Here is a 6,043-nt window from a genome sequence, read left to right as displayed (position 1 = left end):
TTTTCCAAATAAACTTGCGTTCTAAACTACTTAGAACACTATAGGCTGCATCGAAAGGCAGGCCCGGTTCCAGAACAGAATGCCTTGGGGTGCATCTGAGATTACAGGGGGTGCACCAGTACTATACTAAAACCAGCTACCCAGCTTCAGTTCAGACTTCGCTTTTTTACACACAGGCTTTTCCTACCATAGACAAGCACTTCTGCGTAGTTCTACTGACATGTTGGGACAACAAACAATTAGGCTACTGTGCTTAAAAGATGGTATCATATCATGTCTTGTGATGTGGATTTCAGCTGCAACATTAGCTTATTGATATCTTAGATAGCTTTGAATATGAGATAAGTTTTTGAGGTATAAAAATAACAGAATTCAACAAAAAAACAAAAAACATGTGACTGCAATTCAAAAATAACGATTATTTTTTTATAAATTGTGGCAGGATATTTGAAATAACAAATAATTGTACATTGCCACTTATAAATAAAACAGATTTTAGCTGAACAAGGAAAGAACACTTTCAGACTTTGAACTTTGAACAAAAAGTAATCAGTATAATACTCTTAAAGTTAACACGATTGTAAATAAATGCAATAAAAAGAAATATGGGTTCCTATGAACATAATACATTTAATACATGTATTGGATATCCAACGGATATCCAACGGATATATAACTGTTGCTGCCGAAGAAGTTCAACGTCACTACCGTGCGCACCATAGATATACTATATGGGTGCGTGCATTTTGCACACGATGCCGGCAGGCGGCCAATCACAGCAGCGCTGATATAGAGCGACAACATAGCGACCTCGAGTGTGATATTGCTTTATACAACAGTTATACTAGTAAAATGTACTGTTAATAATAATGATTGACAATAGATTTTGATTTGTTTGTTTATTTAATCATATAAACGAATGAAATTGCTTCCGGCAACAAAAATAGATCCCCACTGAGCGGACTGTTGCCAAGCAACATATAAACAAAACACCATAAATAAATGCGGAGTGATTTTGTCAGTTTGGTGAACAGTCAGAGTGATGTTGGATGCTGATATCTCAACGGTATTTAATGGAAATTGTCACAGGTTTCATTACAAGTTGTTTTGTGAGCAAGTATTTTATTATTTTTTATCATATTTATAAGAAAAATAATCTTTTTTATTTTTTTATTTTTTTTCAATTGAGGGTGCAAACATTTTTTTGGGGGGTGCAATGCATGCTTATGCACCCCCGTAGAACCGGGCCTGTCGAAAGGTAACGCGTCTGCTGCCATTTGGGATCCGTAAACTACAAGCTTCGGTGTGTTGCATAGACGTCATCATCGTCTTGCCGTCCCTCCCCGTTCTGTGATTGGTTCCCTATCTCACGCGAAAATCGGATCCATGGAATCCAGGCTGTCTCGCAGCGTGAAATGAAATCGCGCACAAGGCAGCATTGGGTATCACCAGGCTAACACCTAAATAGTAATTTAGGAAGGATTACTGTAGAAATCAAACAACTTTCCATGCCTTTTATTTTCCATTCCTTTGAATGTTCTATATTGACTAACATATGGGTAGCACCGGAAACCATTCTTTAATCACGTTGGGGCATTCAAGGAGCCTGTATGAACACCGGTATTGTTCATTAAAATAACATATTTCACTTTCGTTGCCCCTATTTGTAAACAATCGAAATCTAACCCTAACCAATATTGAGTGTAAAGAATATATTAATATTTGAATAACGTTAACATTATTCTTGACAACGAATAAATAACTGCAGCGAACTAATTTGGATTTCTGATATTTTATTTGACAATCATTTGAAGGATAAATAAAGTTCCTGAATTTATACAAAAGGTGGCATTAGGACAAATCGGGTTCGACTACATGATAGTGAAATATACATTATGGTTTTGTTTCATATTGTCATTCATCTGTCGAAGACTTCTGTGCTTTTCCTACAGGGTCAGCAATCAGAACAATCCCCCAGGCTCCCAAACCTGCAAAACAAGCGTTTGTACCGAATTTAAATCTGGATATCATTCATCATCTACACAATAAAGCACAATCACGAAGGAAAGCTTACTAGCAGCGAAGGTGAGCTGCATGGCCAGGCCGATGGTCGGAGGGGCTCCTGTCCGCATGACGCTCTTAGCCGCCCGGAACACATACAGCCCGCCGGCGATCAGACCTCCGCCCGACAGCAGCCGGCAGCTCCAGCAGCTCTGGAACCGCTCCCTGGGGCTAGAGACCGCTGCGGCTCCCGCTGTCGGCGCTGGTTCAGCTACTGTTGACATTTTCCTGTTCTGGACTCGGCTCTATAGGCCTATGTCACACTTCCTGCTTCCGGAACGCGTAGTAGGGTAATCCAACTTCCGGTCGCGTCCAGCAGCAACAACAATGGCAGCTCCCTTTCGCAGTTGTTCTTGTTGTACCGTGTTGCTCTACATCAGGACGTATACAGCCATACCTCAGCTTCCACGCTTTCCCGAAGGACAAAATAAATCTTGGTTGAGATATTTTTTTGCCCAGTGCTGTCCTAACGTGCGAGTGATTCTAGACGGCACAGAAATCAGGTGTGAGGCACCCTCATCACTCACCCTCCAGTCTGAAACATTCTCCCACTACAAGAATACCAACACCTTCAAAGGTCTGATTGGCATTGCTTCATGTGGAGTTATCACCTTAATTTCTAAGCTAATTTCTAAGCTGTACACTGGTTCCATATCAGATAGAGAAATCACACAGCAGTCAGGAATCCTTAGTCTACTTCAGCCAGGAGATGCATGCATGGCTGACAAAGGCTTTGTTATCGACAAGATGCTTTCTGAAGTTGGGGCCACCCTCATAATGCCGCCATTTAAAAGAGGCGCCAGGTTAACCAGTGAGTATCGCCCAACTTAGAATCTTGGAGAGGGCCATCAGAAGGGTCAAAGAATATCATATCTGGGACACAACCATTCCTCTGACTCTTTCAGGCTCTGTCAATCAGCTGTGGGTAAATTCTTGCTTGATGTCTAACTATCAAGGTCCTTTAGATGTTAAGGGTGATGTCCCAGTGTTACACATTAAAACACACATGACGTCACATGACTATTTTCAAACGTTTATTAATGTTCTTTGTTTACATTTAGCAGAAAGAAATTAAAATGGTGTGTGTGTTTGTGTCCGTCCGTCCTTTTCAAATGTTTATTTAATGTTTGTTTCCAGTTCTTTTTTTTAAATTTACATATATACATATTTACATTTAACAGAAAGAAATGAAATGTTCTGTGTGTTAGGCAATGCAACTTTATTTAGCACTTTTCATACACAAGGGAAGACTCAAAGTGCTTCACATATAAACATTGTCATACAATAAAATAGATAAGTAAAAGAAAACATATGCAGAGAAATGAGTAAAATAGAAAGTTAAAGGCATTTTAGTATTAAAATAGAAAATAAAGGCAAAGTTAAAAAAGCTTTTTAGAAAGTGCAATGTATTTAAGATGTAGCAGAAAGCTAATGCAAACATAAAAGTCTTCAGGCTTGTTTTAAAGGTGCTCAGAGTGTGTTACCTTAAAACAAATGTTCAGGAATGTTCGTTTCCAATTCTTTGATTAAAATATTTACATATATACATTTAACAGAAATAAATAAATGGAATGGGGTGTGTGTATCCCTCGGCCATATTTACTTGGCATTCAGGAGGTATGTGTCCATGTATGTGCTCAAATAAAACACCTAACCCAAACCTTGGGTTTCCTGACCACAAGTTGGTCAATGGGTTCCGGGCGAATCCCCTGGAGCGAATCCCCTGGAGCAAAAAGAAAAAATATGTCAGCACATAAATCATAATGTCAGTGTAGCAACACTTAAGTCAGTGTTAGTCGCGTCTGTCTATATACAAGAACTTCGAATACTATTATTGAGTAGACTATACAGGATGTTTGGCTAGGCCTGAGGTATACACATAAACCTGTGTCCTTGGTCCACGTCTGCAGAACACTGGTGCACGACAGAGGTGTTGGCACGCTTTTCTCCCCTGTGAAGTGGTTGTCATGTGTCTGGAAGAGCAGATATAAAACAAAACATGACAATCTGCAACAGCAGACATGAAACAAAACATTATCATCTGCAACAGCAGATCTGGAGAAAGAGAGCATTTTGGAACAGCAACAAGAAACCATAATAATAAAAAACACACAGACTGAACATGCAACTGAATCTGTGAAGGTCTGAAACCATGCTCTAGGCTATCCATTATGCTACATATTACGAGGTGGGCCTGTTGTTTGAATCACAAAATGTAAATCTAATTAAAGTGGTCAGAAAGGTAGGCCTAAGTAACAGTCCCATTGATTCACAAAAGACTATGAAAAGCGTTTTTCTTCTGGGAACAGTAGCAGTTCGCCCGAACTGCTACTTCCAAATTAACTAAATCTGACACTGCAGTAAGAGGGAAAGATTAACACACCATACAGCAAAATGTATGGGCATTGGTAGTTTATGACAGCCACCCAGCCACTATGTTCTGACAGTAGCCTGGAGCTAATCTGACATACTATCGACACTTACATGTACGGTAGGCAGTGGCTACCTACCTATACCAAACCTCTTGGGGTTCGTCAGGCAAAGTTTCAGAGACACTCAAACTAAATATGTATTCCTACCAGTGTAAAAAAATATTTTGCGATTAATTAAAAAGGATACGTTTTAACTGACATGTATTACACTTAGTGCTATCTGTCACAGTCAAGCTACACAGTGTCAACAGATTTGAAACACTTACCTATGTAATTAAAAATGTACTTCTCCCAGAATAACTTATATCCTTTGCGTAGTTTAGATGTTTCGACACGTAAGTGCTGATTTACTATCCTTAGGACGTCGTCGTAGGACAATTTAGGTAGGTTGGAGAGACTTGGTCCAAAGGTATTGATCTGCCTCCGCCATGGTAAACAGCTTAGCTAAGCTAAGCGGAAGAGCAGTTACCCTACTCCGCGAGCTTCTTCCGGTCTTCAATAGGCCTATCTCACAACTTCCTGGTTCGGCGTTCGATTTTGCCTTCACCGGGTAAAGTGACTTCCGGTCGCGTAGTCCATATTTGACAATGGCGCGGTCAAAAAACAAAAGCTTCTGTTGTGTACCTCTATGCGCCAATTCAAAACAAAAACAACCGTATTTACATGTCCACGACTTCCCAAATAATACCCAATACAGCAGTGGCGATCAGACGGAATGAAGGAGTTAATTTCGTAATTCAGAAGGGGAGTACACTGGTCTGTAGTCGGCATTTCTCAGCGGCTGATTATGACGACGGGAGTGCTACGCTGAATACTGGAGCTGTTCCTAGTCGTTTTGACTGGAACAGCTACACCACAGCCCCGAAAAAAACACCCGTGTATAAACGGGTGTCAGCTCGAAAAGCTGAAGGAGAGGACAAAACACGAACGGACCGGAGAGGTACCGGGGAACATGACTACGCGACACGCCCCCCTGCCGGTAAGTAGATGTGTGCTAACTAGCTGTTATGTCTGTTATTTGTGTTCAACACTTGTTGGGCTATTGTATAATTTTGCCAAACATGGCATGGTTAACGTTAAAACATTCAATCAACATCAGACGTACTGTTAAACTGGGGTTGCATATTAATTCAGATTCAGCTTTATTGGCCAGGTTTGCGAACAAACGAGGAATATGACTTTGGTTTTTACTCTATGTGCACTCAACCTATAGTTAATACATAAAAAATAAAAACAGAAAACAGTACAAATAAATGTAATAATAAGAAATATAAATAAACTTAAGTATACAGAATAACAATACAATAAAAAGAAAGGGTGAATACGAATGAATGGTAATGAAGACTTATTTGTCTTCTTTTTTTGTAGGTGCACTGGATGATGCCCTGGAGTATATTGCTGAGCTGGAGGCAAGGCTGCAAGAAATGTCCATGGGGCCACAAACTGTCCTCAACAGGTTTTGTGTGTCTGATCAGACCATGACATATTATACTCGGTTTCCATCTCAAGAAGTGTTTCAAGTGTTTTGGGAGTCTGTTTTGCCCCTCAAC

At 40.1% G+C, this 6,043-nt stretch overlaps 1 long non-coding RNA gene across 1 annotated transcript; it reads right to left on the bottom strand.

Annotated features, from left to right (window-relative positions):
* Positions 1-3,210: 3,210 nt before the first annotated feature.
* Positions 3,211-5,001, bottom strand: LOC115535696 (uncharacterized). Its single transcript, XR_003974544.1, has 2 exons — positions 4,760-5,001; positions 3,211-4,034 (listed from the first exon to the last, which is right to left on the bottom strand). It is a non-coding gene; the product is annotated as an uncharacterized LOC115535696 (long non-coding RNA).
* Positions 5,002-6,043: the final 1,042 nt, after the last annotated feature.

The sequence above is a fragment of the Gadus morhua genome, chromosome 22 (genome assembly GCF_902167405.1).
Source record: "Gadus morhua chromosome 22, gadMor3.0, whole genome shotgun sequence".
Classification (NCBI taxonomy): domain Eukaryota; kingdom Metazoa; phylum Chordata; class Actinopteri; order Gadiformes; family Gadidae; genus Gadus; species Gadus morhua.
Note: the sequence above shows the minus strand (reverse complement) of the source record. Positions and strands in the feature narration are given on the sequence as shown.